Consider the following 22,674-nt stretch of genomic DNA (forward strand, 5'->3'; position numbering starts at 1 on the left):
TATCTCAATAAAACTGGGTTAGTGGGGGCAGTAGGGATAGAGAAATGGGCTCAAAGTTAAGCTTCCAGGAGCAATGTTCAAACTTCACCACAAAAACCACTGGTCCATCATGGATACGGTCACCATCATCATCAACAGTAAGGTCTCCTGCCGTCTTGAAATGCTGCCATTCACACACCTGTCACAGACCTAACTTGACTGCAATCAGGCTGCTAGTAGCACTCTCATTGCTTTTGTGCCCCCCAAAATTGACCTTGTAGCATCATGGCAATAGCCAAACACCTGAGCATCTTCTTCTGTTAAATGGATTCCACTTGCAGCCTGTTTCCTCATGCAATTCTGTTCCAAATCAGTCTCACATGCCTAATTGGTGGGGCCTAGATCACTACCTGTATCATAACCACAAGGAAAGCTGGGAAATGAGTGCTGTGGCATCTAAACTGGGGACGCAGGACTCGTGAGCCTGAATATTCCCCCAAACATAAGGAGAGTTTCAAGAGATGCTGAAAACTGGTGGCCCAAACACATGGTAAATGTCCACTGGAAGATTTGGCTCCCAAATTCTGACATACACATACTTTTTCCATGTTTAAAATTAAACAGCAACAGACTTAGCAACTACAGGACACAAAATAGTGCCATCTAACAGGTCCCTCATCTGAGCCTGCCCTCAGCTGCGCCTGCCCCTAGGTCCAAATCCAAGGTCACTGGGTCAGGTCTATTCCTCCTCTATATCTTTCACAATTCTGTCTGGACAGTATTTAAACTATGCACTATTTTGTAAACATTGTTCACTCTAAATAAAATATGAAAGGGAGTAGGAGAAGTGGAAAAGTTAGTTAAAATGTACACATTTATGTGTGAAACAGCAGGTAAGAAAATATAAGTATGGGGTCCTTATTTCTGAGCTGGTCACGCAGTTGTAGGAGTATTTTTGATGTTCTTTCTCTTCTACTCATCTCATGTCACCATTGTCATCAGCTGGTACCTAAGCTGGTCATGGTTCTGTGCCTGGTGAGATAACTCATGTAAATAGATAAGCCCTCACTAATCTTTCTTCTAGGAGGTTACTGCTGTTTTCTTATCTTTATGTCTGGAAAAGGAAAACCTAGGAGACAACACACCCCTGGGTTCCTTGGAAAATCCTCCCTGTCTCCTTTGTGCAACATCAACCCTATTTCCCTTTGGTGATAAGGATCAACCACCTCGGTTAACACCGAAAACTTATTTTTGCCTGTTTTCCAGAAACGAGAGGAATGCCAGATAGCCAGGTAGCAATCTCAGCTTCCAGCAGGGTCTTGTCTCTTGATAAGGGAAACATTTCTCTTGGTTACTAACAGCTTTAAACCAGGAGATTCCTAAATATACAAGGAGAGGCAGTAAAGACTATTAGGGGATGGGATGGGGGTGGGGGGCTACATACAGAGGCAGAACTTGTGCTTGGGATGCACAGGTCCTGGGCTCAATCCCCAGTGCCTCTGTTTGCGGGGGGCAAGAAAGACTGTTATTGGTTATAATGGTGAGACAGGCCACATCCACTTCCACCTCTTGGATTCAGGACCCTGTGTTCTCTGGAGGAAACAGAACCAGATATCGGTCAGTGGCTCAGGTCAAACCCACATCTTGTAGAACAGCACACAGAGCTGTTACCCAACCAGAGTGGTAACTGAGCCTGCCTGGACCATCCCCCCTGAGCTATCAGACCAGCTGTTTCTGTATCTCTGTTCTGTAAATAGCCAGGCATTCACCTTACATTTCTCAAATTGGTGACCACTGAGATCTTGCCTCCACGTAGTTCTCTCCTTACACTTTTCCAGGCAGTTCAGGGGGTCAGAGAACATGATTCTCAAGATTCCTCAAGTAAGGTGTTCCAGCCCAGCAGGGTTCTGAGAGGCACTCTCATATCCCCAACCCCTCCCCTTCCTCCATTCCTTCCACCTCCTCTCCCTCCTCTTTCTCCTCCTGCCCCTCCCTCTTCCTCCCCCCTTCTCTTTCTTTTAGACTTTTTGTTGTTATTCTTTTTCCTCTCTCCCTCTCTCTTTTCTACTTCCTCCCCTTTCTCCTAATTCTTTCTCCTCCTTCTTCACCTTGCACACTCTTCATCATTTTTGTAGTTTCAACCATCTACTGTTTTTTCCAAATGGGAAGAAGCCCAATACTTAACTAAATTTCCCAGGGCAACCTTAGGACCCTCAACCCCCCAGCATACAGTAGCTTGAGACATACAGGAAAAACAAAAAACAAAAAAGTAGACGGAAAAGATGGCGGAGTAGAAGGACGCCCGTAAGTCACCCTCTCCCACAAATACACCAAGACCCACATCTACAGACCCACTCAGCCAACCAGAGCACCTGTGGAACTCCGACAGAACATCGCCCTCTTCAAAAGATAAAGACGCCAAAAATCTGGTAGGAGAAAAGGAAAAGAGAAAGAACAAAAGGCAAAGCAGCACGGGACGGGTCCTGCGGGGAGGGAGCGGCAAAGGAGGACTGGCGCTCGCTCGCTGGGTCTCCCCTCTCCAACTGAGAGGCCAGCGGGACGGAGGGGGAGCCTCCAAGGCTCGGACCTGTACAGAGCAGCCCTGGTCTGACAGAACTAAGTTAAACGGCCACAGAGCGTCCCCCCGACACCCAGCCTGAGACGCGGGCCGGCAGCGGCGGGCAGGGCCAGGCTGCACAAGCTGGGCGGAGGACAGGGGTGGCTGCACGGAGGCAGCCCCGGGGGACTGCAAGGGGCTGAGCGCTGTGGCTGTGGGTGTACAGGCAGAACAACCTGGGCCCTCCATAAAACAGCAAGGTTGATGTGCTCTCGGGGGAAGGGTGCATACCCCCATCTCTGAAAACCCGTGGAAACTTTTCAGGGGAAGAGAGGCGAGGCTCAGGCACAGCCGCCATATCCTCTGGCGCTGAGCACCCAGGTGGGGGTGGGGGCGAAACCTGCATCCTCACCGAAGGGCTTAGCAGCCTCAAAGGCCAGACTGAGACGGTCCTACAGCCCGGGGCAGATAGGATCCTTCCATCCTGGTCCCTCAGAGAACTTGCTCCACAAAGACAAACAAGGAGCTGGGTTTTGGCTCAGAGCAGGGACAAGGCTGTCCATCGGTCTTCCCTGAGCCTGCCTGCGGAGCGCCGACCAGGGCAGAGTGTGCAGCCACACAGAGCAGCGGAGCTACCGGCGGCGGAGGTAGAGGGAGAGCGGCCCCCCGCCTGTCGGGCAGGAACACAGCCCCTGACCGAGGTGCTGGGAGGGGGCACGACCCGCCCTCCTGCCTGGCCAGTCTGCAACATCTGACTGCGGCATCCGGAGGGACAGTGACCCGCCCGCCCACAGCAGAGGAGAGCTGTATCTGACCCCGTGTTAGGAGGAGGCGCGATCTGCTTGCTGACAGGTGCTGGGAGCAGCACAGAAGAGGGCGCCAACGGAGGGGCTCTGAAAACAACAAGCTGAGCTTCCAAAACAGGATGAAGACAGAAAGACTTCACATTAAAAGCACACAGACTCCAGGAGAACACCGACAACCCCCCTCCTTTTTTTTTTTTTAAATCTGTTTTTACCTGTTCTATTTTCTATTACTCTCTTAATTTTACTTCTTAATTCATTTCTACTTCTCTTGGGTTTTGATGTCCTGTTATTGATTAGACACAAGTTTCAAATACATCAATTCATCTCCCCCTCCCTTTTTTTTTAAAGGTTTTAAAAAGACATCTCAACCCGATTAATACTCTGCTTCAACTCACTCTTCTATTATTCATTATACACTGTTTTCAAACCCTCTTTCTCCCTTCTTTTAAAATTCTTTCTCTCTCTCTTACTTTTTTTCTTTTTGTTCCTAAGTTCTATTCCTAAATAGGCATTAGATAGATAAAATCCTTAAGATCCAAAATAGACAACTGATACTCCATAAACCACAGTGCCAGAGAGGTATGAGAGAGATGAAGAAGCAGAGAAACCTTTCCCAATTAAAAGAACAAGAGAAATCCCCTGAAAGAAAGATCAATGAAATAGACATTGATAGCCTACTAGATCAAGATTTCAAAAAAGGAGTGATCAAATTGCTGAAGGAATTAAAAGAGATAGTGTTTAGAGATATAAAATATGTCAAAAATGAAATTGAAGCTATAAAGAAGAGCCAAGTAGAATGGGTAAACTCATTGACAGAGATGAGGAATGATCTAATAGCTGTGCAAAGCCGATTAGATAATGCAGAGGAACAAATTAGTGATCTAGAAGACAGGGCAATAGAAAACACCCATTCAGAAGAACTACAATATAAGCAAATAAAAAATAATGAAAATAGCATAAGGGACCTATGGGATAATATAAAGCGTCCCAATCTTCGCATAATAGGGGTCCCAGAAGGGGAAGAAGGATCAAAGGGGATTGAAAAGGTTTTTGAAGAAATCATGACTGAAAACTTCCCAAACTTACAGAAGGAATCAGATATCCAAGTACAGGAAGCTCAGAGGGTCCCAAACAGGAAGAACCCAAGTAGACCCACACCAAGACATATCATAATCAAGATGGCCAGAGCCAAGGATAAAGAAATGATTCTAAAGGCAGCAAGAGAAAAGCAAAGAGTAAGTTACAAGGGGACCCCATAAGGCTCTCAGCTGATTTCTCTACACAAACACTACAGGCCAGAAGAGAGTGGCAAGATATATTCAAAGCCCTCAATGAAAAAAAGATGCAGCCTAGGATACTTTATCCAACAAGGGTATCCTTTAGGATAGAAGGAGAAATAAAGAGTTTCACAGACAAAAAAAAAAAAAAAAGCTGCAGAAGTTTAGCAACACTAGACCCATGCTAAAAGAAATATTGAAAGGGCTATTTTAAATAGAAAAGCAGCAGGATGCTACAGAAATGAGAAACTCACAACTGGAAAGGTGATAACTCATGAATTACAAATAAAGAAAACACGAAATTATAAAAGAAGACATACAAATCACTGAGAGTGGGAGAGGGAGGCAGGGAAATATAGAATTTTTTTCTTTCTTTTTTAAATTTTTTTAACAGTAGGATGGGTTTCAGATCATGTTATTATCAGTTTAGTAAAAAAACAGTTATAGTAATAGGTTAATAGATTTACAAAAAAAGGGTAACCACAAGTCAAAAATTTACAAGGGAGTCACAAAAATTAAATAAAATCCATGATAATACAAAGGAAAATTACCAAACCACAAAAGGAAGAAGAAAGGAACACAGAGGATATACCAATTCAACTGCAAAGATAAGTTCAAAATGGAAATAAACACACATCTATCATTAATTACTGTAAATGTCAATGGACTAAATGCTCCAGTCAAAAGACATAGAGTGGCAGAGTGGATAATAAAGCAAGAACCTTCAATATGCTGCATACAAGAGACCCACTTTAGGGAGAAGGACACATATAGATTGAGAGTGAAAGGATGGAAAAGGATATTCCATGCAAATGGAAAAGCCAAAAAAGCAGGTGTTGCAGTACTGATTTCAAACAAAATAGACTTTAAAACAAAGGCCATAAAGAAAGATAAAGAGGGACATTTTATAATGATTAAAGGAGTGATACAAGATGAAGATATTACACTCGTTAATATATATGCACCCAATATAGGAGCACCTAAGTACATACAAGAATTACTAACAGGGATAAAGGGGGATATTGATGGTAATACAATCATAGTTGGAGATTTTAACACTGCATTAACATCACTAGACAGATCTTCCAGACAGAAAATAAACAAGGCAACAGAGAAATTAAATACTACAATAGAAAAACTAGATTTGGTGGATATTTTCAGAGCATTACACCCCCCAAAAATAGAATATACATTCTTTTCAAGTGCACATGGAACATTTTCCAGGATCGATCATGTACTTGGACACAAAAGAAACCTCAACAAATTTAAGAAGATAGAAATTATCTCAAGCATCTTTACTGACCACAATGCCATGAAACTGGAAATCAACAACAGAGAAACAAAGGAGAAAAAAAGAAAAGCATGGAGATTAAACAATATGTTATTGAAAAAACAATGGATCAATGAGGAAATCAAAGCTGAAATTAAAAAATACCTTGAGACAAATGATAATGAAAGCACAACCACTCAAAACCTATGGGACACAGCAAAGGCAGTGCTAAGAGGGAAGTTTATAGCGATACAGGCCTTCCTCAAAAAAGAAGAACAATCTCAAATAAACAATTTAACCCACCACCTGAATCAATTAGAAAAAGAAGAACAAAAAGCCCCAAAAAGAAGCAGAAGGAAGGAAATAATAAAGATCAGACAGGAATTAGATACAATAGAGATTAACAAGACCATAGAAAAAATCAACCGAACCAAAAGCTGGTTTTTTGAAAAAGTAAATAAAATCGACAAACCTCTGGCCAAACTCACAAAGAAGAAAAAAGAGAGAGCACAAATTAGCAAAATAAGAAAGGAAAATGGAGAAATTACAACAAACAAAATAGAAATACAGAATATCATACGAGAATATTATGAAAAACTATATGGAACCAAACTGGATAACCTAGAGGAGATGGACAAGTTTCTGGAAACATACTGTCCACCAAAACTGAATCAAGAAAAAACTGAACACTTGAACAATCCGATCACTAGAAAGGAAATAGAAATAGCAATTAAAAACCTCCCTACAAATAAAAGTCCAGGACCGGATGGCTTCACCGGGGAATTCTACCAAGCATACAAAGAAGGACTCATACCAGTCCTTCTCAAACTCTTCCAGACGATTGAAAAGGAGGGAATACTCCCAAACTCATTCTATGAAGCCACCATCTCCCTGATACCAAAACCAGGCAAAGACACTACCAAAAAAGAGAACTACAGGCCAATATCACTGATGAACATAGACACCAAAATCCTCACCAAAATTTTAGCAAATAGAATCCAACAACACATAAAAAAGATTATACATCATGACCAAGTGGGGTTCATCCCAGGGACACAAGGCTGGTTCAACATACGCAAATCAATCAATGTAATACATCACATCAACAAGAGAAAGGACAAAAACCACATGATCATCTCAATCGATGCAGAAAAAGCATTTGATAAAATTCAACACCCATTTATGATAAAAACTCTCGCCAAAGTGGGTATAGAGGGAACACATCTCAACATAATAAAAGCTATATATGACAAACCTACAGCCAGCATAGTTCTCAATGGTGAAAAACTCAAAAGCTTCCCACTAAAATCTGGGACAAGACAAGGATGCCCACTATCACCACTCTTATTCAACATAGTCCTGGAAGTCCTAGCCACAGCAATCAGGCAAGAGAAAGAAATAAAAGGGAACCAAACTGGAAAAGAAGAGGTAAAAGTGTCATTATATGCTGATGACATGTTACTATATATAGAAAACCCTAAAAGGTCCACACAAAAGCTACTAGAGCTGATTGAAGAATTCAGCAAGGAAACAGGTTACAAAATTAACGTTCAAAAATCAGTTGCATTTCTTTACACTAACGATAAATCAACAGAAAAAGAAAATAAAGAAACAATCCCCTTTAAAAATAGCACCCAAAGTAATAAAATATCTGGGAATAAATCTAACCAAGGAGGTGAAAGAATTATACACAGAAAACTATAAACCATTGATGAAGGAAATTAAAGAAGACTTTAAAAAATGGAAAGATATTCCATGATCCTGGATTGTAAGAATCAATATTGTTAAAATGGTCACACTGCCCAAGGCAATCTACAGATTTAATGCATTCCCTATCCAATTACCCAGGACATATTTCACAGAACTAAAACAAATCATAATAAAATTTATATGGAACCATCAAAGACCTAGAATTGCCAAAGCATTACTGAAGAGAAAGAAAGAGGCTGGAGGAATAACTCTCCCAGACTTCAGACAATACTATAGAGATACAGTCATCAAGACAGCATGGTATTGGTACCAAAACAGACATATGGACCAGTGGAACAGAATAGAGAGCCCAGAAATGAACCCACAAACCTTTGGTCAACTCATCTTCAACAAAGGAGGCAAGAATATACAATGGAATAAAGACAGTCTCTTCAGCAAATGGTGTTAGGAAAACTGGACAGCAGCATGTAAAACAATGAAGCTAGAACACACCCTTACACCATATACAAAAATCAACTCAAAATAGATTAAAGACTTAAACATAAGACAAGATACAATAAACCTCCTAGAGGAAAACATAGGCAAAACATTATCTGACATACATTTCAAAAATTTTCTCCTAGAAGAAATAAAAGCAAGAATAAACAAATGGGACCTAATGAAACTTACAAGCTTCTGCAGAGCAAAGGAAACCAGAAATAAAACAAGAAGAAAACCTACGGAATGGGAGAAAATTTTTGCAAGTGAAACCGACAAAGGCTTGATCTCCAAAATATATAAGCAGCTCATATGACACAATAAGAAAAAAATAAACAACCCAATCCAAAAATGGGCAGAAGACCTAAACAAGCAATTCTCCAAGGAAGACATACAAATGATCAAAAAGCACATGAAAAAATGTTCAATATCACTAATTATCAGAGACATGCAAATCAAAACTACAATGAGGTATCACCTCACACCAGTCAGAATGGCCGTCATTCAAAAATCCAAAAATGACGAATGCTGGAGAGGCTGTGGAGAAAGTGGAACCCTCCTACACTGCTGGTGGGAATGCAGTTTGGTGCAGCCACTATGGAAAACAGTGTGGAGATTCCTCAAAAGACTAGGAATAGACTTACCATATGACCCAGGAATCCCACTCCTGGGCTTGTATCCAGAAGGAAATCTACTTCAGGATGACACCTGCACTCCAATGTTCATAGCAGCACTATTTACAATAGCCAAAACATGGAAACAGCGTAAATGTCCATCAACAGATGACTTGATGAAGAAGAAGTGGTATATTTATACAATGGAATTCTATTCAGCCATAAAAACCGACAACATAATGCCATTTGCAGCAACATGGATGCTCCTAGAGAATGTCATTCTTAGTGAAGTAAGCCAGAAAGAGAAAGAAAAATACCGTATGAGATCACTCATATGTGGAATCTAAAAAACAAAAACAAAAACAAACAAACAAACAAAAACAAAACATAAATACAGGACAGAAATAGACTCACAGACAGAGAATACAGAATTGTGGTTACCAGGGGGGTGGAGGGTGGGAAGGGATAGACTGGGATTTCAAAATTTTAGAATAGATAAACAAGATTACACTGTATAGCACAGGGAAATATACACAAAATGTTATGATAACTCACAGAGAAAAAAATGTGACAATGAGTGTGTATATGTCCATGAATGACTGAAAAATTGTGCTGAACACTGGAATTTGACACAACATTGTAAAATTATTATAAATCAATAAAAATGTTAAAAACAAACAAACTAAAAAAAAAACCTTGAAATGCTCAATATTGCTAATTATCAGAAAAATGCAAGTCAAAACTACAGTGAAGTATCACTTCACACCAGTCAGAATGGTCATTAAAAAGTCTACACACAATAAATGCTGGAGATATATCTGGAGGGAACTCTAATTCAAAAAGATACATGCACCCCAATGTTCATAGAAGCACTATATAAAATAGCCAAGACATAGAAATAACCTAAATGTCCATTGACAGATGACTGGATAAAGAAATTGTAGCAGATATATACAATGGAATACTACTCAGCCATAAAAAAGAATAAAATAATGCCTCTTGCAGCAATATGTGTGGACCTAGAGATCATCATTCTAAGTGAAGTAAGCCAGAAAGAGAAAGAAAAACACCATATGATGTCACTCACATGGAATCTAAACAAAAAAGGCACAAATGAACTTATTTACAACCAGAAACAGACTCACATAGAAAACAAACTTATAGTTAACAGAGGGGAAACGGGGTGGGAAGGGATAAATTGGGAGTTTGTGATTTTCACATACAAACTACTACATATAAAATAGATAAACAAGAAGTTTCTACTGTATAGCACAGGGAACTATATTCAATATCTTGTCATAACCTATAATAAAAAAGAATATGAAAAGGAATATATGCATGAAACATTATGCTGTACACCAGAAACTGACACAACATTACAAACCGACTATACTGCAATAAAAAAATAAATACATAAAAACCTTGAGACTACTACATTGCAGTATTCTTCCCAGCATAGAATCATTTCTTATTTGTCTTTATTTTAAAGATTCAAGCTTTGATTCTTTCACTAAAAAAAAAAAATTTCATTTAGATATCAGGGGAAGTGTTTGCAAATGCCTTTATATAATCTTTACAAATTTTCTCAGTTTCAACTTCTATCTAAGAGAATTTTTCTTTCAAAATAAAAATTCTCTTTCACATCCATAATCTCATTAGATTAGTGTTTTAAGTGGAACATTTGATAGGCTTTTGATCTGTCTATATAATTCTATGTTGCTTTACTGTGTTAAATTTAAGTACATATTTTCAAGAACAGCACTTAGAACCCTCTGGATATTTCCTTATATCTGTCTTGCTGTTATTGTTGTTTGACCCTTTTCTAACTTGTGTTGACAAATTTTATTCTGTGACTTTGATCTTTAGTAAGAGATCTATGATGAAAGTCATCATTATTTCTGTACACAGACATCTTTCAAAAACTTTGAGGCCCAGGTTTAACCATTCTCTATTGACTGTCAGACTTCTGTATTTTTACTAATAATATGATTTTATGGAAAAGATAAAGAATGGCCTAAAATTTCAGTAAGGATATTTCAATTGAGACATAAACAGGAATGAACAAAAGAAAATGCAATTTACTGCAACTAGCATGTGAGTAGAAATGATCTAAGATAGAAAGAAATTCTCTAAGAGTAAAAGAAAGGTAGTTGGAACATGCATACACACACAAAATACACAAACACACATACTCTCCTCTTAATCCTTTTGGGTCTTGGATTCCTTTGAGAGTCTAAATAAAGCTACGGACTTTTCTCCCCGAGAAAGAAAGACACTGACTCACAAGGTCCACAGATCCCAGTTTAAGAACCTATCAACCCACCTCTTAGGAATAATACTAAATAATTAGTCCAAGTCAAAATACTCTCTTGCTCCCCTTCTGCCCCAAAGCCCCACTTGCTGAAGTTTAGTACAGTTGTCCATCAGTACCCACAGGGTTTGGGTTTAAGGACCCTCACAGATACCAAAATCTGTGGAGCTCCAGTCCCTTATATAAAATGGCATAGTATTTTCATATAACCTGTGCACATCCTCCTATGTTTTTATTTTGTTTGTTTGTTTATGGATTTTTTGTCCTTCCAGTTTTATTGAGGTATTATTGGCATACAGAACTGTACAAGTTTAAGGTCTACAGCACAATGATGTGACTAACATACATCATGAAATAATTACCACAATAAGTTTAGTGAACATCCATCATCTCATATAGACACAAAATGAAAGAAATAGAAAAATGTTTTTCTTGTGATGAGAACTCAGGATTTACTCTTAACCACTTTACATATAACATACAGCAGAGTTTATTATATTAATCATGTTGTACATTACATCCCTAGAGCTTATCTATCTTACCTTTTGTGTGTGATGTTTGTACCTTTTGACCACCTTCATCCAATCCCCTTCCCCTGACCCCCACCTCTGGTAACCACAAATCTAATCTTTTTCTCTAAGTCTGTTTGTTTCTGAAGTACTGACCTACAACACTATTTTAGTTCCTAGTACACAATATAGTGATTCAAAATTTCTATACATTTCAAAATGATCAGCATATATGCAACATATTCTTTATCCATTAATCTATCAATGGGCACTTGGGTTGCTTCCACATCTTGGCTATTGTAAATAATGCTGCCGTGAACACAGGGGTGTATATGTCTTTCCTCCATATGCTTTAAGTCATTTCTAAATTACTTAAAATACCTAATACAATGCAAATATTATATAGATAGTTATAAATACAATGTACATGCTATGTAAACAGTTTCTAGCATGCAGAAAATTCAAGTTTTGCTTTTTAGAACTTTTTGGATTTTTTTCAAATATTTTCAATCCACAATTGGTTGAATCTATGGAAGTGGAACCTGTAGATACAGAGGGCCAACTGTATTCATCCTGACATAGAAGTAAGGCCAGTGCTACCTGTGGTTTAACCGTTGATCATTACAACAGAGCAGAAAAAGATAGGAAAAAAGAGGACACTAATGATCTCATCTACAAAACAGAAACAGACTCGCAGACATAGTAAACAATCTTATGGTTACTTGGGGGAAGAGGGGTGGGAAGGGATAAATTTGGGAGTTTGAGATTTGTAAATGTTAACTACTATATGTAAAAGTAGATAAAAAACAAATTTTTCTGTATAGCACAGGGAAGTATATTCAATATCTTGTAATAACCTTTAATGAAAAGAATATGAAAATGAATATATATATGTACATGCATGACTGGGACATTGTGCTGTACATCAGAAATTGACATGTTGTAACTGACTATATTTGAATTTAAAAAAGAAGTTAATTGTAGATTGACAAGAAAGAAAGAAGGAAAGAAAGAAGAAAGGAAGGAAGGAAGGAAGGAAGGAAGGAAGGAAGGAAAGAAAGAAAGAAAGAAAGAAAGAAAGAAAGAAAGAAAGAAAGAAAGAAAGAAAGAAAGAAAGAAAGAAAGAAAGAAAGAAAGAAAGAAAGAAAGGAAGGAAGGAAGGAAGGAAGGAAGGAAGGAAGGAAGGAAGGAAGGAAGGAAGGAAGGAAGAAAGGAAGAAAGGAAGAAAGGAAAAGAAAAGAAAAGAAAAAAAAGAAAAGAAGGAGCAAAAGAGTGAATGAATGCAAACACAACTCATTATTGGCATAACTATGTAAAACTACTGTGAGCCCAGGTTTGGAGAAAGTCATTCTAGGCAGAAGAGACTTTTCTGGGCAGAGAAAAGTGAGGAAGTGTGAAGCACCATGATGTGTGTGACAAATTACCAGTGTGAATGGACAGTGCAAGAGATGGGATCACTCCATGGGGAGGGGAGCATTGTATGTAATGACTTGCACTTAGACTTTACCCTGTGGGAAAAGGGTTTTGGACAGTAGAGTAGCTGGTCAGTTTTGAGGGTTCAAGAGATTGCCACGACTACAGTGTGAGGAGTGCATTTGAGGAGGGTAAGACCAGAATGCTGGAGGCAGAGCCACCACTGGGAGGTGGTTGCAGAATTCCAGAACAAAGGTGATGACAGACTGAACTATGGCAGTGATGGTAGACATAGCAAGAAGAGAAAAGGATAAAACTTGAAGAACACATAGGAAATAAAAAAACACAGGACTTGGTAATGGAGTGGGGATTGGAGGTGATGGAAAAGTCAGTGTACCATCCTTCTTAGGGGTACTTGTGTCTCATGGAGGATTTTAATTGTAGAATAAACCACTTTAACATCCCAGGACCACCTCACCTATGGGCTTTGGGTGGTTTTGCGCTGAGGACACGGCACTGTCCCATGACATTTTCCTTCTACTAAGGGACATGCAAGACTGAAGCTGGGAAGCAGAAAAATTCAGGGGGAGGAAGTAAAGAAAGGAGATATAAAAAGAGGTTTATATACCTATAAATGTTCTTATAGTCTCCTACCTCACACACACACACACACACACAAAAGCTGAGCCCCAGAAATGGAGAGTGAGCCCCAACACCGCCATGCACATACAGGATTCTCGTGCTATAGAGAACATGCACACACACATTCACACACTACCACTGAGGACCTAAAGTATGTTTTCTTTGATTTTCAAAATACGTTCTTTCATATTGAAAAATTGCTCCCGTAAGTGCTTACCCCAGTAAAATCACAGTAGATGATTCATATGCCCGATTCTGCTTCACTGAAACTTGACTCTATTTATAGCTGATATGTTTGGGGGATATTTTCCAATTTTCTGGTAAATTCCCTCTTCCTCTCTTCTTTAGGTCACTGGCCAAATGAAAGATAGAAAAGAAAAGAAAAGAAAAAAATATATATATATATGTCAGGAGAAGAGCGTGTGCAGGAGAGAAGTCTGAACCGGTGTTAACTACTGATGGTTATATCAGCATCCATCCCTCAACTGCCTTCTCTCCATCAAACTCAGATTAGGGGATTGGCTACTGGGAGGAGCTCAGCCTCCTAACCCCACCAATACTCTCCAATGATTGCTTCCCTTAAGAAATCCATATAAAAATATAAAAACATATATAAGTAAAATAATGTGATTTTGTTTTTACAAATACAAGCCTCCCATGTTCCCATCTCCAGCCAATCTGCTGTTCCTAAGCCCCTTCTATTCATTTGAACTGCATTGAAATAACCCTTTTTATGTATCAAGAAGGTTGGGTGTCACCAGTTTCACATAGTCCAACTTCATATGTAGAAATCCTGAAGCCACAGATGTCTGAAATGTGTCCCTCCCTGAGATCATAGGGAAGAAAAATCTGAGCCATTTCTTTCTGTGATATTGCCCATGGCACACTTCAGCAAATCCCCAGTTCCTCCTAGCCTCTTGAGGATTCTCCCTCCTGAAAAGTTTGTGTTGGGTTGAAGGAGACGAGGAATTCTGAAAAACACATAGGTCTGCTTGGACAAGACCAAGAAGAAGCCATCTGTAGTCTAGCTCATGTCAGAATCAGTGCAGTTGCGCAGAATCCTCCCCCAGCTTCCCAGGACCACCCCATGGAGGGCCACCAGAGTTGTGTGCTGAGGACACAGTGCAGCGCAGGGCAGTATGAGGGACGTTTCCCTCCCTCTAGACCTTGGGCTGACATCTAAAACACTGTCCTGGCCTCCTAAGGAAGAGCCCTCCCTCCAGCTTACAGAGGGAAAAGTATATAGAGATTTTATAAAATGTGGCCAACAAGAGAAAACTCAAGAGTCAAAACTCTGAAGACCTGGCTGGAAAAATTCATATCTGACTTTAATAATCAATAGTTTATGTGGGCACGTGGCTATAATCACACACGCTGAATGCCGGCAGACTGTGATACAATCAAGTTTCATTTATATTTATGTGACCAGGAGGACTTTGTATTTGATGATTTTAAAAGATGCATGGACTCAGCTTGGTTTAATTCTGATGTATTGGTCTATTATCTATAAGAGGCCATTGGCTAAATTGTACTATTCACATGAGGATCTGTGATGAAAATTTATCAGAGTGATAGGGAAATATTCAGATTTCAGTTTTCTTCAACAGTAAAATTTGAGAATATAAGCATATTGTGCTTCCAAATGGCCATCAGAACTAGATTTAGGAGGACCTCGTTGTACAACAAATGCATTATTAAAACGGTTTGTTATGCTGCATTAAGAGAGAAGCAGCTTGACAATTGATGGAGCGAGAAAGACTGGATCCACAGAATTGCAGCAGAGGAAATCACGTCGCAGGCTGTTAGATTCAGCAAGCCTGAAGGAGGCCCCTAACTGTGAAGGAAACTGGTGTTTCAAAAAACAAGCAGAGTTATTTACATTTTTATTTTACGTCAATAATGCAATATTTATTTAACAGGGGCTGCTAATTCAGTCGAGACAAGTCACTTCAGTTCTCCAGGCCCTTTCATTTGTTTAGCATCTGTGGGTGGGTGTCCTAATGCGATAGTTATTGTGATGGACAGAGATTTTCAAAGAAAGTACTCATGGTCACTGTCCTTGGGAATCTGACGGTCTAGAGAGAAAGTAGACAGATATACGGGTTGACAGAACACGCTAATTTATTGTTTCCTTTAGAGGAGGTAAGAAGCAGCAGGAAATTCCTGGCTCCCAGTGGGAATTTCAAGAGCAAAGGCAGGTGGTATAAGGGCTGTGAGTCCCAGCGAGCATGTTCCCCTCAATAAATCATCATTGTTTAATGATGCCTCTTAAGGGATACGTGTCTGCCATTGTTTCGAGCAGTGGTGATGGGTTTGCAGTAAATCATTCTTGCGTGTGATCAGTGACATGCACATTCAGGATGCTAGTCTTGGTGAGCCAAGATCATTAACTTATTGTAAACCACATAGGGGATTAAAAATGCATTATACTTGGAGCCAGAAGGCCTGGAACCAAGTTCCAGCTCTGCCACTCCTTGGGACCCTGAAAAAACCACTCCAGTTCCAAGGAAATCCCAGTTGTGGAATGTTGATAGAATACTGACAGTCACTAGAGGCCGAAGTTTCTACGGCTCTCTGGCACTGAGCCTCTGCCCACCGACTCTGCCTAGATATCCTTAAGTGAAAGCCGTCATGGAGCATTTTGACTTTGTCTCAGAGACACCTAGAATCCTGTCTATACAAGACCACATGATCATACCGATGAAATAGATTTTGTTGTCTTTGTACATTAGATATTGTGAACAAAAGACTAAAGATCCATCCATTAATAAATACATATACTGACCTTGTACCATGGGCCCTGGGAAACAATGGGAATAAAACAGAGTCCCTTGCCCTCCCTGCAGCAATAAGCAAGAAAAGCCTTCTGGAATTTATTAAAGAGGTCAAAACTCTTCTATTAGCAGGCCTTAGCTTGCAGCTACTCTCAGAAGCCTACATCTGAAATAATCTTAGAGATCCTACAGGAAAACATCCTCACTTTTCATTAGGGGAAGCTAAGACCCGGACACATAGCTCTTTCCCAAGTCACTCAGAGAGCTAGTGACATTCTGCATTTATCAACAAATATCTGAGCTCTGGACATTTTCCTGGAAGCTGAGAAAACAAAAGTAAACAAAGAACTCACAAACCTTACAGTCTAATGGGAGGTACAGATATGTAAACATGATTTGTTAAGCATCATGATCTGGAAACCCATTTTAGAGGGATGTCCGAGAAGGTTTTCTTGAGGGACACAAGTCTAAAAGCTCTAAAGGATGGGTAGGAGGCATAGAGCTAATTCTATGAATCCTAATCTAGAGTTCAATCCTCTTCTAAAAACCAGGACTGTAGGAATCAACTGGGACTCACTGCTCAGTGGGCAGTGGGTAATGTTCCTGGCAGAGATTTGCCTGCCTTCAGCCCTGACACAGAACGTCAGCTAGCTCCTGAGAACCTCTGTCTGGGTCCACTCTGCCCCTGCTTCAGTGGATGGTGGGTAGGACAATGCATTAGGAAAGGCACGTCCAGCAGAGCTGAGCAGACCTAAGCCAACTCCAGCTCTGAGAGTGACGACGGCTGTGACCTGTGGCAAATCTCTGACTCCCACTTCCCAGCTGCAAAATGAGGAAAATGCTTCCTTAATAAAGTTGTTTAGTCTTAAATCGGATAATAAGTATAAAATAGCCAGAGTGCCCAGCACTCACGCCAGATCAGGAGCCCACAGAGAGAGACCTTGAAGGGCCAGGAACTGCAAACACCTGAATTTGCAGGCGTCTTGTCAGGGGTGACTAGTAGAGTTTGCAAAGGAAACAATAAATTCAAGGTCTCTAAACACCAAGAAACTATCTTCTGTTCTGCTCCTCCACTTCCTCATTATCAATTAAAATTATCATGAACACTCTTGGTGCTTTACATCAAGTCCATCTAAAGATATCTCCATAAACCCTGTCTCTCACGCCCATCACAGTGGGATTACTGAGAAAAAGCACAAAATTTAAGTTCAAATGTATAGATTTACTGATTAGAATCAATTCAGTCATCCACAACATGTTAAAGAAGCACAATTTCTGTTGTCTTCTTTCTCTGGCATAATTTAATTAGAGTTTATCCAAAGGAATTTTTAATGAAGGACCTAACAAAATTGTAAATGTAGGCCTAGGGCATGTCAAATAAAAGAAGCAAGTACTCGATCCTACATCCTGATTCAGAGGGGTTCTTCCAAGGTGGATAGAAATGCTGTTCCTCAAGTGATCCTCCTTGACTGGATGCAGAACAAAGCAGGTGAACGGATGACGTTTGGACGCACAGACCACACATCCCAGTGCATAATTTCTCTTCGGGAAACTGGGAGTTCTACTTCTGTCAAAAGTGACATTAGTGATGATCACCATACCTCTTGACTGCCTGGATTTTACTCTGTCTAACTTCGTTCTTACATCTCCTTCCTATGTTTTGATAAGATTCTCATAAGACTTTGCAAAGGAGGAAGATAACAAGTTGCAAACTAACCACACTGGGCCAGACTGAATGGGGATTTAAAGGACTAGGAGGTTGACAGAATGCCTGTGGCTCCTGACATGTAAAACTTCTAGCCTGTCTTTATAAACACAATAATGATATCAATTCCCTCTTTTGTACTCAAGGATGTTATGCAACATCAGCTCCCAGTCTCTGATTTTTACAATTTTAATGATCCCTAACCAATAGGTCTTAATTCTAGCTGTAAAAATCCTAAGGATTTCTCTAACTACTGGACAAGCAACCTGTAAGTTTTTTTGTTTTTTTTTTTTTTGGTCTTCTTTATGCACAAATGCCCATGTTATCAACAAAAGTCAAACTCGGTTCACAAGAGAAAGGGATCAGAGTGCAGTATTTTTCGCCCTAAGAGAGCTTCATTGTTTGAATTAATTAATCCATTTAGTGACCCTCATACACTTCCAGCTAATTTTAAACCTCTATCAATGGGTGATTACCTTATATAGCTTTCATGAAGAGAGTCAAAATTTCAGAAATAATCAAGAGTGCACAAAAAAGGAATGTCTGGTTATTCTAACCAACATGAAAAAGAGCAATTCAAAATTTTCAGACTCAGCATGTGTTCTGGCATCTCCCACAACTTCTGTGTTAGTGTTATCACCAGACACACTGATAATCTAACAGTTGTGGAAGGAGGCACTCCTCCTAGGGCTTTGATAGGACATCAATTCTCCTGTTCCCTTTTGTATCCCAAGGTCCACTCTAGAGTAGTGATCTGAGCAGGGGTGGTCAAACTCGGATATTCATAGTCCTCAGAGTATAAAGGCTTTCCAAGAGGTATGTAAATTCCTGTAGTTGTTTTGAGTATTTTTTTAAGCATTCTTTAGTTTTTATTGAGGTATCATTGACATAGCATTATGCTAGTTTCAGGTGTACAATATAATGATTTGATATTTGTATATACTGCAAAATGATCCCCATAATATGTTCACCTGACATCCATCACCACACAGAGTCACAAAAAAATTTTTTCTTGTGATGAGAACTTTCAAGATCCATTCTCCTAGCTACTTGCAAACATGCAATGTAGCATTATTTATTGCAGTTGCCACACTGTGGTGGGGTTTATGGTGAGACTGGGTCCCAGCCTCTCCTGCCTGCTTCCACATGGGCCTTCTCTTGTTCACCTGATGTGCAGCCAGTTTTTAGGTTTTATCCAGTGGAAGTTGTTCTCTTTGTAGATTTTGTGTGTTGGTGGGAGGAGATGAGTTCAGGATCTACCATCTTGAATCAGAAACCCCCCTATAGTTTTAAAAGAATCAACTTCCAGGTTCTCAAACTCCACTTATTGCCTTCCTATGAAGGATCTGTCTGAGAATGCACCTGTGTTCACCAATAGCCCCATTCTCACTTTCCCGAGGGATCCATGGCCTCGCTCCTCACCCCTGCTGTAAAAATCATCAGGTGAGAGTAACTCCTTCCATGACTACACAAGACACTCTCAGTTCTTAGGGCTTCCAGACCTCCTCCTTTTTTAGGTACTTCTGATAAAAATAAATATGGGCTTTAAAAATGAAAAATGGGTCCCTGTTTGTATGTTCTAAATGCATATATACAATAGAGTGGGGCTAATGATAAAAAATTAAAAATTAAATAATGTGGGGGTAATCATAATTTTTGTTCAATGACTTTACTTCTTCTACCCCCTGAGTATTATCAAAGAATTCATTATTTACGAGGTTGAATCTGTTGAGAGCAAGGCAAAAAGCGTACCTATGGGCAATACTGAAGACTAAAAATGGTCCCTTCTTTTTATGTATTTAAATGTAAGCATTTCTTTTCAGCTATTCTCAATGCTTATTCCTAAGACATTACTAGCTGGGGAAAAAAGCACCTTGCATCAGACAAAAAAAAAAAAACAAAAAGTACCTTCCATCAGGCAGAACAGTGTGGGTTAGCGACACAGATCTTTTAAATGTAAGTGGAATGTTTTCTGGGATTCCAAATTTTGCAAGATAGATTAGATAAAACCTACATATAAACCTCTATAAGACTTCTTTCAGAAATTGGTGTGTATTATTAAATAAGCTAGTTAAAACTACTTTATCTAGTCATATCTTGAAATATTTATTCTAATCTTCATCTCATGAAAAGTTTAATATTTCCACCCATTATTAATAAAATAGAAAATTATGCTAGCTGCCAGACTGATTCATTTCCAACAGTTTATATAGCTCTCTTTTGTCTCATGTGTAGGAACTTTGATCATAGTGTCAAACTAAAATAATGGAGTTATTTCTTATGTTTATACATGAATATTATTTAATTATACCTAAAATCCAGAACCAAAATATGATATACACACACTGCATATGCTGGTGCACAAGTCTACCTGAAGCATGCCACAACTGTTATTATAATCTCTAATTCGGGGGTAACTTATAGTTTTACCTGTAACACTACATTGTTACAAATTAAATAATGAGAAACTACATATTGAATTACTTTGTTTTTATCTTAGTACAAAAGGGATAAATTAGATGTATTAAATCAAAAACACTTAACTATTCACTTAACAGTTTTAGGAGTCACTTTTATAAGATGCATTCCGTAATTTCTTTCTTCAGAGTTTCTATTATATACTTCAAAATCCATGTATTAACACATTTATTTAATTTAAAAATGAAGCCAGAAAGGTTTCCAATTCTAGGAAAAGATGGAATAGACACAATTCTCTATATTCCTCCTACTAAGTACAACCGAAAACTCAGGACACTATGTAAAAAACAAACAAGAAGACTCTGAAATGTAGAGAAGGCAGACCAGTGAGGGCCTTTGGGACCTATGGAAGAGCACAGAGATAAGTTCCCTGGTTTTTCTGTTTGCCTTCTATGGACACTGGACTGGGCACTAGAGAAGTCCAAAACCCCAAAAGGTACAAAAAGAAAGCCCCCCAAGGCCTGCTTTCTCTAGCCAATGGACCAGGAAAGGGTTACCCAGCAAGAGAGAAAACTGTTAGAAAACAATGCCCCACTCCAGCCACACATCATGAGAAAAGCCAAGGCCATACCCCCACTCCCGCCAGCAGAGAGCCAAGTGGGGAGCTTAGACTTCCTTCTCATCTGGCCATAACAAGGTGCACCTCCCTACTGCCAGGGTGGTGTGAGACAAGGCTAAGCAGGGAGTCAGGATTTTCACCACCTCTCAGTGGTAAGGAGAGCCTCCCCTCCCACCGTGTCAGTGGACACTACATGGGGTGTTTAAATGTCCACCCTTACCCACCGGTAATGAGGCACCGTCTCCCAGAGTGTTCATGAAACCTGGCAGCAACTGAGTGGGGTCCCCTTTCCTCACCAGCGTGGTGTCAGAGGAGGTCTGCTCAAACAAAACGTTTAAATATCCAGAGTCTCATAACACAATATTCAAAATGTACATTCGGATATCCAATCTGAACAACAGAAAGACAAATAAACTGAAAAGAATCAATAAAGCCTGAAAGATTTGTGACTATAACAAAAGATCAAACATTCCTGCTTCTGTTGTGTAAAGTGTAACCAGTGGGTGAAACTGGGTGCGGGTACATGAGCGCTCTCTCTATTGGTTTCAGAATTTTCTGTGAATCTATAATGATCTGAAAATGTTTTAAATTTTTTTCTAACATTTTTTATTGATTTATAATCATTTTACAATGTTGTGTCAAATTCCAGTGTTCAGCACAATTTTTCAGTCATTCATGGACATATACACACTCATTGTTACATCTTTTCTCTGTGATTTATCATAACATTTTGTGTATATTTCCCTGTGCTATACAGTGTAATCTTGTTTATCTATTCTACAATTTTGAAATCCCAGTCTTTCTCTTCCCACCCCTCTGCCTTTCCTTTTAAGTAAGTTCTATGTTGATCATTACTGAGCTAAATTTTCTACTCCTAAACTTTAGATGAAAAACTATTCAAGCTACATAATAAAACAAAAGTATTTTAGCAAACATATAATACTGGCAAAAGTGAAATAAAATTGAATATATGTTTATTTTCCCTATCCTTTCTGAGTGTACATTGGGTTTGGGTAAACAAGGTGTCTATACATTTTTTAATAGTGGGTATAATTAGTTGTCATTTAATAAGTCTGATAGAATCTTTTTGGCATACTATACTTTCCTGAAATTGGAAACTCAGGTTCAAGGAGACAGGGGAAATTATAAAAGTTTCCAAACATAAGAGCATAATTATATATATTTAAAATGAATGATAGTGGTTATTAAATCATCATGGTATTTAGATTCCACTGGTTACACTGAAAACAGTGATGAAAAGATGCAAAAAAATGTTTGAAGATCATATCCACAAGCCCAGCATCTCTCAGAACTGCCTTCTTCCCCACGGGCCCCAGACCACTCTGGGTGCTCACCATCTACCACCACCTCGGGGCTGCACAGACACTCATACTGGATTCGTAGGATTCGACTCCTCTTTGTACTTCTGTCATAGTCACTGCTGGACCCTGCCTCGAGCCAGTCTTAGAGTCTGGTGTTCTGGGTGTGGAGACAATGGACTTTCAATGCCAGTCTAAACAAAAAATCAGTGAGAGGGTTAGTCAAGGAGAATTGTGCCTGGAGCACATTTGACTTAAGACTCCTGACCCATTT

General features: G+C 39.4%; 1 long non-coding RNA gene across 1 annotated transcript in view; it reads left to right on the forward strand.

Annotated features, from left to right (window-relative positions):
* The window catches only part of LOC140701203 (uncharacterized), a 30,898-nt gene extending 16,723 nt beyond the window's left edge, over positions 1-14,175 (forward strand). Inside the window, exon 3 of the long non-coding RNA XR_012080162.1 lies at positions 13,914-14,175. This is a non-coding gene — a long non-coding RNA (uncharacterized lncRNA). The remainder of the gene's footprint in view (positions 1-13,913) is intronic.
* The last annotated feature ends 8,499 nt before the right edge of the window (positions 14,176-22,674 follow it).

Source organism: Vicugna pacos, chromosome 14 (assembly GCF_048564905.1).
Source record: "Vicugna pacos chromosome 14, VicPac4, whole genome shotgun sequence".
NCBI lineage: Eukaryota > Metazoa > Chordata > Mammalia > Artiodactyla > Camelidae > Vicugna > Vicugna pacos.